Source organism: Loxodonta africana, chromosome 13, assembly GCF_030014295.1.
Source record: "Loxodonta africana isolate mLoxAfr1 chromosome 13, mLoxAfr1.hap2, whole genome shotgun sequence".
Classification (NCBI taxonomy): Eukaryota; Metazoa; Chordata; class Mammalia; order Proboscidea; family Elephantidae; genus Loxodonta; species Loxodonta africana.
This window is the reverse complement of record NC_087354.1, coordinates 59,153,482-59,165,605: the sequence shown is the minus strand read 5'-3', so window position 1 is coordinate 59,165,605 and position 12,124 is coordinate 59,153,482. Positions and strand designations below refer to the sequence as shown.

The following is a 12,124-nucleotide window of genomic DNA, read 5'->3' as shown; positions in this document are numbered from 1 at the left end:
GGTACATAAATCTGAGTAATAGTCGTATTAACTGGTCTTCCTTGTAGATGTATAGATATTATCCTATCATTGACAGTGTTGTACTTCAGGAGAGGTCTTGAATTGTTCTTTTTGATGATGAATGCAACGCCATTCCTCTCCAAGTTGTCATTCCTGGCACAGCAGACCATACAAACTGATTCAAAATGGCCAATACCAGTCCATTTCAGCTCACTGATGCCTAGGATTATCGATGTTTATGTGTTCCATCTCATTTTTGGTGATTTACAATTTTCCTAGATTCATACTTTGTACATTCCACATTCTAATTATTAATGGATGTCTGCAGCTGTTTCTTCTCATTTTGAGTTGTGCCCCATCAGCAAATGAAGATCCCAAAAGTATGACTCCATCTGTCATTAAGGTCAGCTACCTCTACTTTGGGGAAGCAGTTCTTCCCCAGTCGTCTTTTGAGTGCCTTCCAGCCTGGGCGGGGGCAGGGGGGCTCATCTTCTGGCACTATATCAGACAATGTTCCACTCCTATTCATAAGGTTTCCACTGGCTAATTCTTTTCAGAAGTAGACTGCAGGGTCCTTCTTCCTAGTCTGTCTTAGTCCGGAAACTCAGCTGAAACCTGTCCACCATGGGTGGCCCTACTGGTATCTGAATACCAGTAGCATAGCTTCCAGCATCACAGCAACACACAAGCTCCCACAGTATGACAAACTGACAGACACGTAGGGGTCCATTAGCCACTGGGGAGATGCAAATCAAAACCACAGCAAGATACGACTTCACCCCCACTTTGACAGCCATGATCAAAAAAGCAGAAAACAATAAATATTGACAAGAATGTGGAGAAATTGAAAACCTTATCCAATGAAAAACAATATATCCCCCGTGAAAACAGTTCGGCAGTTCCTCAAAAAGTTAAACAGAGAACTACATATGACCCAGCAATTCCACTCCTAAGTATACACCCAAGACATTTCAAAGCAGCAACATAAACAGACATGAGTACACCAATGTTCTTTGCAGCACTATTGACAATTACCAAAAGGTGGAAACAACTTAAATGTCCATCAACAGATGCCTGGATAAGTAAAATGTGGACTATGCCTACAATGGAGTTTTACTTGGCCATAAAGAGAAATGAAGTTCTGATACATGCTACAACTTGGATGAACCTTGAAAACATTATGCTGAGTGAAGTTAATCACAAAAGGACAAATATTCCATGACTTCATTATATGAAATATCTAGAAGAAAATATATAGAAACCAAAGTTTATTAGTGGTTACCAGAGTCAGGAGGGAATCACTGTTTAGGAAGCATTGATTTTCTGTTGTGGTGATGGAAAATGTGGCAAGAGATCTTGGTGATGGTTATGCAATATGATTAACGTAATTGATGTCACTAAATTATACACGTGAAAAACATTAAATGGCAAACACTGAAATATTGTACTATATGTATTTTTACCACAATTAAAAAAAAGGAAACCTTTCTCTTCACAACAGTGTTTGGGGACTCTCTTTTTGTACCACCTTCCCGTTTCATCCGGAGCCTGGTGGTGCACTGGTTGAAGAGTTCAGCTGCTAACCAAAAGGCCGGCAGTTCGAATCCACCAGTCGCTCCTTGGAAGCCCTATGGGGCAGTTCTACTCTGTCTTACAGGGTCGCTAGGAGTTGGAATCAACTTGATGATAACAGGTTTGGGTTTTGGTTTCCCCTTTCATCCAACTAAAAGACTCTACTCCCTGTTGATACTAATCCAGGCTGTAACCATTTGCTCTAATTATTACCACTCCACCCCAGGAATTTTGTCAGTCAAAACTGTGCTGAGCACAGTAGGGCAGTGTCTTAGTTATCGAGTGCTGCTGTAATAGAAATACCACAAGTGGATGGCTTTAACAGAAAGAAATTTATTTTTTCACAGTCTAGGAGGCTAAAAGTCTAAATTTAGGGTGCCAGCTCCAGGGAAAGGTTCTCTTTCTCTGTTGACTCTGGGGAAAGGTCCTTGTCATCAACCTTCCCGTGGTCAAGGAACTTCCTCCATGCAGAGACCCCAGGTCCAAAGGATGCGCTATTCTCCTGGCTCTTGTTTCTTGGCGGTGAGGTCCCCGTATCTCTCTGCTCACTTCTTTTGTATCTCAAAAGAGATTGACTTAAAACCCAACCGAATCTTGTAGATGAGTCCTGCCTCGTTAACATAACTGCCTTTAATCCTGCCTCGTTAATATCATAGAGGTAGGATTTATAACACATAGGATAATCACATCAAATCACAAAATGGTGAAAGATCACACAATACTGGGAATCTTGGCCTAGCCAAGTTGCCGAATATTTTGGGAAGACACAATTCAATCCATGACAGGCAGCTACAACATTATCTACTTTACAGTATTCTGCTGAATGTAACCATCTGAAAATCCCAATAGCCAAGTCAAATTACCTTTTCTTTGTTTTCATTTTCCTTGCTCATCTTGTAGCTATTTTACCCATTTTTTTTTTAATATCCTTCTCCATAATTTTCTGTACTGCAATAGTCTGGCTCTCTATCCACCTGCTCCTTTTTAACTCTCTACAGATTTTACAGGTACTCTTCCTCCTTAAATAACGTAAAAACAAAATTTTCCATAAAGTTAGTGTCTCAGCCCTTACCTAATCGCTCCTAAAAGACGAGTATAATAAATTCCACAGCCTTAGCTGTCAGTTCGCAGTAGTAGTTTATAAAACCATCAAATATAACCTCCAACACTGACTTCTCAACTAAATTACAATCCCTCATCTCGTAACTGCTGAAAACTGCTCTCTGGATATCTTAGCTTCAGTTCAACATTTCAAAACCTGAATGTATCTTCCCCCCAAATTAGTTCTATACTATTATTCATAAAAGCCAAAAAGTGGAAACAACCCCAATGTCCATCAGGTGATAGATAAATGTAGTACATCCATATAATGAATTATTTGGCAATTAAAAAAACAAAACTGATAACACGCTACAACATGAATGAACCTTGAAAACATTATCCTAAGTGAAAGAAATCAATCACATATTGCATAATACATATACTGCATCACACAATATGTATCACGTTACATTTACATGAAATGTCCGGAATAGGCAAAGCCATTGTTATGGGTTAAATTGTGCCCCGCCAAAACTATGTGTCAACTTGGTTAGGCCATGATTTCCAATATTGTGTGGTTGTCCTCCATTTTGTGCTTGTAATTTTATGTTGAGTAGATTAGGTGTCATTGTAACACCACCCTTACTCAGGTCACCTCCCTGATCCAAGGTAAAGGGAGTTTCCCTGGCGTGTGGCCTGCACCACCTTTCATCTCTCAAGAGATAAAAGGAAAGTGAAGCAAGCAGAGAGTTGAGAACCTCATACCACCAAGAAAGCAGCACCAGGAGCAGATCAAGTCCTTTGGACACAGGGTCCTTGCGCCTGAGAAGCTCCTCGACCAGGGGAAGATTGAGGACAAGGACCTTCCTCCAGAGCCAACAGAAAGAGAAAGCCTTCCCCTGGAGCTGATGCCCTGAATTTGGACTTGTAACCTATTAAACTGAGAAAAAAATTTTGTCTTTGTTAAAGCCAGCCACTTCGGTATTTCTGCTATAGGAGCACTAGATGATTAAGACAGCCACTGAGACAGAAAGAAGATTACTGGTTGCCAGGAGCTGGGGAAAGGGGGCAATGCGGACAGACCGCTTAATGGGTACAGGGCTTACTTTGGGGGTAAAGAAAAAGTTCTGGAACTAGATACTGGTGATGGCTGCACAACATTGTGAACATACTAAACACCACCAAGTTGAGCAGTTTTAAAAGATCATCCTTCAGATCCTGGAGTTCTCTTCAATGTTTTCCTCTTTTACTCTTCACGTCTAGTCAACTCCCCAGTCCTATAGTCTTCTTTCAAAATACCTCCCACCACCACCCTGCCCTTTCCATTCACTCTGTACTTGTTCAGGGCCTTAGAACGTCACACCTATAGTAGTTAAGTTTACTTTGTAAGATTCCCCTCATACTCCATCTCTTCACATCCAGATCTCTCTGATTCCATCCATTCAATTTAGAGTCCTCAAATTAACAGTTTCCTAAAATAATGCTTTCACTATTTTATCGTTTATCATTTCCAAACTATTCAACGATTCTCCACCAATCCAGGCAGAGTGAGGTTGTTATCCTAACACTAGAAGCTTCCAGAATGCAGTGAAATGCAGAATAAGTCAAATGGTCTAGGAGTTGGCACTTCCACTGGTGGCTGGTGCTCCCAGGTTGCAGGACTAGCACTGTGCTGCCTAGCCTAAGTAAAAGAGAACAGGAGATCCTAAGAGAGAAAGGCTGAGGCACAGGAAGGTCAAGGTAGCCTATCTTACAAAATGAACAGCCACTATCTGCTACCCAGTAAATACTACAATGAATGAAATTAGCTTTTTCTGAGACTGGATTTCCCCATCTACAATGGATGAATGATGATAATACCACCTACTTCAAAGGATTAATTATTCTGAGGATGAAATAATATATAACCTTGTGAATACACTTTAAAATTTCTAAAACACTACAAAAAAAGATTAGAAAGCCATCTCTTGTGCTATAACTTCAGAAATGAACACAGATACTAACAATGGAGCATCAAAAAAGTAGTACAATTTTATCTTTTCCTATTCAGTAAAGTTGTGAGAATCTAATACTTATCCCCTCTCCACAAAGGAACTTAATAAAGCTATTTTCATACATCGTTTTGTTCAATGAGGGCCTTTCTAGCAACAGTCAGCAATTCTATATAGTTGAAAGTCAGACAATCTTAATGCTGCAACATAGAAAAAGTACAGTGAGTGAGCTAGAAAACATAGCAGGCTATTAAATAGGAATTGGGATATGCTTGAAACCCCCAGACCTCTCCTAAGGCCCCGCAAACTTTGCTTCTCAGACTTGACAAAGAAAACAATTACCCATAAAATAAGAAACCCACAGGTGTGCAGCCTCGAAGGAAAGAGCAAATTAGTTGCTAGACTAACAATCTTTGCTTTGCTTACTAACCCTGGACAAAATGCAAATCAACTGAAGGCATTCAGGCAGTTGCAATGCTGAAGAAAGGCTGTCCCCCCCAGCCCCCCAAAAAAGTGTGTGGTTGATTAATCTCTAAGGATGGAATATTCACCCAGGGGTCCACAAACCTCGTACCTCCAAAAGGGTCAAGGCACAGAATTCAAAGAATTCTTGTTTTTGGATAGAAAAATAGTTACATTTTTATTTCCAGGAAATTCAATATTTCATTCCATTTTAAACGTAGGCAATAGGTCACAAAAGTATTTGCAGCACTTGTGACTTTGTTGCCAATAGAAATTACATATTTTTATATCACATTATAGTTGCTGGTGATCCAACAAAGTCATTGACATTCCTCACTACTTTCAAATCATGAGTTATTAGATCCACGAAATCTTGTTTAATACATTAATAAAGAAGTATGTACATTTCTACATCATAATGTTTGTTTTTTCTTGTATTTGGATAATTGTATTGCACTATAACTGGCCTGCTCTGTAATCCTAGGTATTTTTTTAATGCATTTAAAAAATATTATTATGAGACAGCCAGCGAGGTCCACAGCATAAAAAGTCTGCTGGGTTGCTAACCAAAATGTTGGCACTTCAAATCTACCAGTCACTCCTTGGAAACGCCATAGGGCAGTTCTACTCTGCCCTACAGAGTCACTATAAGTCTGAACCAACTTGACGGCAATGGGTTTGGTGTTTGGTTTAAGGCAATGCCTAGGCACCTACAACTACTCTCTAACAGATAGTGGACTGCGAGAGAGATGCGCTCCAAGAGGACTCCTCCCCAAAGCTCACCTCAGACTGGCCAAAAAGAATGTACAAGAGATAGTCTCTTAAACAACAGGAGAACCAGGAATTCTAGACTGACTGACAAAACAACCCAAACCACTGCTAGGGAAGAGAGTCCTTTCTATCTCCGTACAGGAGAATACAATAAATGCTAGAATTCTGTATGTTTTTTCCCTTCTCCCCTTTTCCAAATAGAATCTTTTAATTGGGTTTGCCCTGATTTCCCTCCACTATTTTATAATGGATGTTAGCAGCTGATACCATATATGAAGAGCTTCATTCCAATGCAATCAAACAGAATGACCATTATCCAGAGAATCTGGACTTGGAGTTAGATTCAAGGGCTGGACCTGCTTTTAGGTTTTCTCTTCTAGGAAATTCTTAAGTGGATTTTTTAATTGAATATGGTAGACTTATGTTAGTATGTATATTGTCATGGATTGAACTGTGTCTCCCCAAAAATATGTATCAACTTGGTTAGGCCATGATTCCCAATATTGTGTGGTTGTCCTCCATTTTGTGCTTGTAATTTTATGTTGAGAGGATTAGGTGTCATTGTAACACCACCCTTACTCAGGTCACCTCCCTGATCCAAGGTAAAGGGAGTTTCCCTGGGGTGTGGCCTGCACCACCTTTTATCTCTCAAGAGATAAAGGAAAGGGAAGCAAGCAGAGAGTTGAGAACCTCATACCACCAAGAAAAGCAGCACCAGGAGCAGAGCGCATCCTTTAGACATGGGGACCCTGCACCTGAGAAGCTCTTCAACCAGGGGAAGATTGAGGACAAGGACTTTCCTCCAGAGCCAACAGAGAGAGAAAGCCTTCCCCTGGAGCTGATGCCCTGAATTTGGACTGGTAACCTACTAAGCTGTGAGCAAATAAATTTCTCTCTGTTAAAGCCATCCACTTGTGGTACTTGTGTTGTGGCAGCAGTAGATGGCCAAGATATATACCAATATACGTCAATCTCATCAGAAAAGAGGTAGCAGTGATAAATGTATCTTTCTTTTGGTTGCCCAGCATCCTCTCTTCAGGTAACAGCACTCCAGTTTTCTGTTAGGGAACACTCCTTTCCTCACTCTCAGACCATATGGCTTAAATGGGACTGGCCCAATTCCCTGGCTCGAAAGGTAGACAAATGAGCCAGGCTCACCCAACAGTACATTCCCTCTTCCTGGCCATAGTAATTGTATCAGGATGGGCAGTAACCCAGAAAGGTCAAATAAAAGTCAATTCTGAGACCTTTGCTGATATAATTAGAAAAAAGGTTCTCTCCTTCCACTGAGCTGGCAAGATATAAGCCCGGGAATGACGGAGTCACTATGTGGAGAAAAACTGCCTAAAAAAAGAAATAAACAAAGAGAAGAGCAAAACCACAAATTCTGGGTTAGAGAAGGTAGAAGGGTAGAGAGACTTTCAAGTCCTGGTGACATCTGAAGCTAGTCATCCTTGAAGCAAATTATCCACCAAGGCTTTTTAGCTAAGACAGCAAATAAATGTTCTTTCTTATCTAATCTATTTTAAACTAGGTTTATGGCACTTCCATCTAAGAATATCAATGGGTTACCAGTATATTTCCTAAACCAGGTTCAACAGACCTTTTGGGGAGCTTGGGTATATTCTGGAGGATATGAGAGATCTCTGAAACAATATAATCTTGTATTCTTGTTTTGGTATCTATCCAAGTAATCTAACATACACATACTCTGGCTCATTGGATGTACGTTACATAACTTAAAATGTTAAAAAAAAAAAAAGTCCAGTGGATCTAGATGGCAAACAGTGATGACTATTGTTCCTGGTATATTAAGGGTTAATAGAATTCTTAAAAGAAAATTGCAGAAGCGAATCAAATTTCTAAATATACATTTTTTATACAAAACACTGAGTAAATCAAGTTTTCTTGACTCATTACTTACAACAACTTGACTGAAAATTTTGAGTCCCTCTCTGAAGAACACAAAAAACATTCAAGGTATACATCATATTTCTCACCTCTGAAAAGTTACTTTTGAAATAACAAAATAGGGTGTCAATATAAATGTCTAACTTGTTATCTGTCACTTAAAACTACAGATTACTTCTTATTTATACAAGTTGCTAGTCCATTTAAGTACATCCTCTGCCCAATTCATACAACAAAAGAAAAAATAAAATCTTGGTATGGTTCTAAATGTTCTCTTGAATAAAGAAAACAAGCAGGAGAGAGGAGGCTAGAAAATTGCTCCTTTCCCATTACCCATCTCTCCCCTACTTAAAATAAAAAAAAAAAAGCCAATGCTAAGTAGTAAAATATTGGGCTGAAGAAGGATGGAACTGGATAGCCTAACTGGAGAGAATGAGTCGAAGTGGGGACATTGAGATGTGCAGTCCTCCAGCACCAAATTACCTCATAACTTCTCTATTTATCATAGCTCACTACTACTACAAGTGCTCCAGGCAAACTTTCAAAGAAGCAGTCTTTCAGTCTGATGTCTCCTACTTTCTCCCTCCTCTCACCTGGCCACCCAAAGCTCTGATGCCAACTGGCAGCAGCAATACCAAGTTCCCTAAACTAGATAGGTTAGTCCTATCCTCCAAAACTGCCCCACATCCTCCTTCCTAAACCCCAAACACCCATTTCTAGAGGACCGCTCCCAACAATGTGTTTATCAGATTCTTATTGTTGTTAGTTACCATCAATTCTGATGACTCACGGCAAGCCCATGTGTGCAGAGTGGAAGATTATTGCAGGTAAATTCATACCAAGTACTAATGCCAAAATTACTGTTGTTACCTGTCACCGATTCCAACTCATAGCACCCTATATTGCAGAGTAGAACCGCCCCACTGGTTTTCCTAGGCAGAAATCTTTATAGGAGCAGATGGCCACGTCTTTTCTCCTGTGGAGCATCTGGTGGGTTCGAACCTCTGGCCTTTAGGTTAGAGAAGTACTTATCCATTGTACCACGTGGGGGTCCTAACACCAAAGTATCACCCCATAAACTACATAGTAATTGCAAAGGAAAACCCTTCCAATGGAAAGATAAGCCTGTTACCACCTCATTCAGGAGATGAAGCTTAAGATAGCTAATCAACGCAATTATGACTCCTAACAACCAGTCTGCAAGGCTGAAATCTTTATGAAAGCAGAATGCTACATCTTCCTCCCGAAAGGTCACTAATAGGACAACCCCATTTTATATGCCTCCCAATGCTGTATGCATCTGAGATACACAGTATGATCTATGAAGTATTCTTGCCAAAATATTAAACTGACTCTTCACAAGCCTTTAGACCTAACTCAAATTTATAGAAAATATATGGGATACAGGGAATGATTTAAATGCCATGAGGAAACCGTAAAATACAGTACGTGGTTTACTCCAAATGACCGGCCTGGTCTCTTCAAAAGGTTAATGCCAAAAAAAAAAAAAGATGGAACTGCTATAAATTAAAAAAAAAAAAACTAACATAAATGTAATGCATGGTTGGATCCTGGTTCCAAAAAATGATCAGAAAGAACATTTTTTGGGATAACTTTGGAAATGTGAATATACTATATAAATACTTTAAATATTATGGAATGTTAACTTTCTTAGGTATAACAGTGTGATTATGTGAAAAAATATCCTTAATTTTATAAGATGCATACTGACGTACCTATAGTATTTGGGTGTGAATTGTCATGCTATCTGCAACTTACTTTAAATATGTTCAGCAAAAAGTGTTTGAATTACACAAAAAGACCAGACTTAACGGTCTGACCGAGGCTAGAAGGACCCCGGTGGTCATGGCCCCCAGGCCTGTTGGCCCAGGACAGGAGCCATGCCCGAAGCCAAGTCTTCAGACATAAATTGGACTGGACAATGGGTTGGAGAGGAATGCTGGTGAGGAGTGAGCTTCTTGGATCAGGTGGACACTTGAGACTATGTTGGCATCTCCTGCCTGGAGGGGAGATCAGAGGGTGGAGGGGGTTAGAAGCTGGCGAAATGAACACGAAGAGAGTAGAGGGAGAGAGCAGGCTGTCTCATTAGGGGGAGAGTAATGGGGAGTATGTAGCAAGGTGTATATAAGCTTTTGTGTGAGAGACTGACTTATTTGTAAACTTTCACTTACAGCACAATAAAAATTAAAAAAAAAAGTTTGAGTTAAATAGATAAAGCAAACGTAGCTGTTGAAACTAGGTGATATGTGTGTGTTGAAATGAGCTATTCAATTCAATATCCTTGAAAAAAATAACATGATATAATAAAAAGTTGTAAAGAAATGAACTCTTAAAAACAAAAACAAAAAAAAAGAGGAATTGAACAGTTATTCCTTAAATGTTTTAGGTGAGCCTCTTTGTCCATTCTCCTCACCCACCTCTCACAAAAAACGGGACACACATAATGGACTGTGAGCAATGAATGAGAAGTCAGAAGACTAAGGTTCCAGAATTGGGTCTATCACTTCCTAGCCACAGGATCCCTGTAAGGTCTCCCTGAGCCTCTGTTTTCTCACCTTCGATACAGTTCTGTCAACACGACCACCTCAAAAAGAGCTGAGAGGTACAAATCAGGCGATAACGCACAATTTTAAAAGAATGATTACTAATGTCACAGCATCAACAAGAACACAGGGCCCTAATTCAATTTTATAAGCAAACCAGTGCCTTCACAGACTCAGAAAATCTCTGCTTAGAGATAATTTGAGTTGCCACAGTAATCCCCAAAACAGCCTACTTGAATTGTTGTTTAATAGCATGAAAGGCGTCAAATTTTTAAAACGCAGTCCAAACCTGAAAAAAACCAAATTTTTAGGTTCACGGAATTTTTTTAAAAATTAACAAATCTTTGCAAACAAAGAGAATCTCTTGAAGGTCTCCCGTGCTTGCAGGCGCTTCTTCACTTTTACCCCTTTCTAGCCGATTTCTCCTTAAAAGCATTAAAACTTGAGGTCAGTAGGGAGAGACCCCTTGCACCTCCAGAGCAATCAGAATGAGAGCGTTCCTCTCGTCTCATTGTGCGAAGCGTGCAAAGCTCCTGAGAACACCGTGTCCGGCCGCAGCTCCTCGGACAACGGCGGGATCGAAGGCAGAGCGGGGAATCCCTTCGACAAGAACAAGGGTATGCGAGCCGGGTGACGGTTGGGGACGGAGGGGCCCTGGGCCGCGAAGCCTCAAAGCTCGGAACCCCTGAGCTCCTCTCCCACGACTGAGAGACTCGAGGGCGGGCTGTTAGGAGCCGAGGGTGGGTCTCCGCCGAACATCAACACAAAACGCACACACATCAAAGGGAGCCGCCTCAGAGAGAAGTGCGACGCCCGGCTGCGACGACGGGTGTAAGGCCCGGAGGCCGGCAGGCGGGGGAGGTGAGGCGGGGTAGCGCGGCCCGATCCAGCCCCCGGGTCGCTGCCCGTCGCGCGGGGCCCCCTCCCCCGCCAGGGCTGGCGCAAGATGGCGGCCCGGCCGGCCCGGCCCGGCGCGCAGCTGCCTCCCTGCCTTGCGCTCTGGGCGCTGCCGGCGACCCGCGCCGGCCTCAGGACCCCGGCCCGCCGCCCCCGAAGTGAGGCGGCGCCAGGCGCGCGGACTGCAGCGGCCTGCTGCAGCGCGGGGCGGCGGGCGGGCGGGCGGGGGGCGCTTACCGTGAGCAGAGCGACTCGGCCTGACTGGGCCCTGAGGAGGAGGAGAAAAAGGAGGAGCACGAGAACACTACACCGCTGCGGCGGCGGCGGCGGCGGCTCGCATCGCGGCGCAGCCACTGGACGGGGGAGGGGTGCCCGCGAAGCCGCCGCGCTGCCTCATGGGTAGAGTCCGGGCCAGCCTCTGTGGTCCGGGCTCCCTGTCTTCTCGCCGACCTGGCGGGCGGGCGGGCGGGCGGCATGTGCGCGGCCTCGCAGGGCCTCGAGGACGGCGCGGGCGGGCACGGGCCTGTTGGCCGCCGGCCTTGGGGAGTCCGCTTCCATCCGGGCTGCGCACCGAGTCTGACCGAGGAAACGTGAGTTCCGGGTTCTCTTCGTGTGTGACGGCTAGTTCTCCACAGGCTGGGAACATAAAAAAGGGCAAGGAAGAGAGGCGCCATTCAAAGGAAATACTGTGCCTGAGGGGCGAAGACATGAACCAGATGTGTAAAATGAAGAAAGATTATTTTAATAATTAACTTTACGAAATACGTTTTAAACCTATGGCTTTGCTTGCATCTCCCTGTAATTCCTAATTCTGCTGTATGCATGCCTGCAATACTGTAATGACAAAAAACAGTAAGTGCATTTACGGGAAAAACACTTGCCAAGAAAGGCACTTCTTGAGTAAACATTTGTAGT

At 42.6% G+C, this 12,124-nt stretch overlaps 1 protein-coding gene across 11 annotated transcripts in view; it reads right to left on the bottom strand.

The window, feature by feature from the left end:
- Window positions 1-11,565, bottom strand: part of ZNF280D (zinc finger protein 280D) — a 130,883-nt gene extending 119,318 nt beyond the window's left edge. For all 11 annotated transcript variants that reach the window (XM_064267503.1, XM_064267505.1, XM_064267507.1 and 8 more), the window contains exon 1: window positions 11,447-11,565. The gene's annotated coding sequence lies outside the window, so the exon portion shown is untranslated. The remainder of the gene's footprint in view (window positions 1-11,446) is intronic.
- Between the last annotated feature and the right edge of the window lie 559 nt (window positions 11,566-12,124).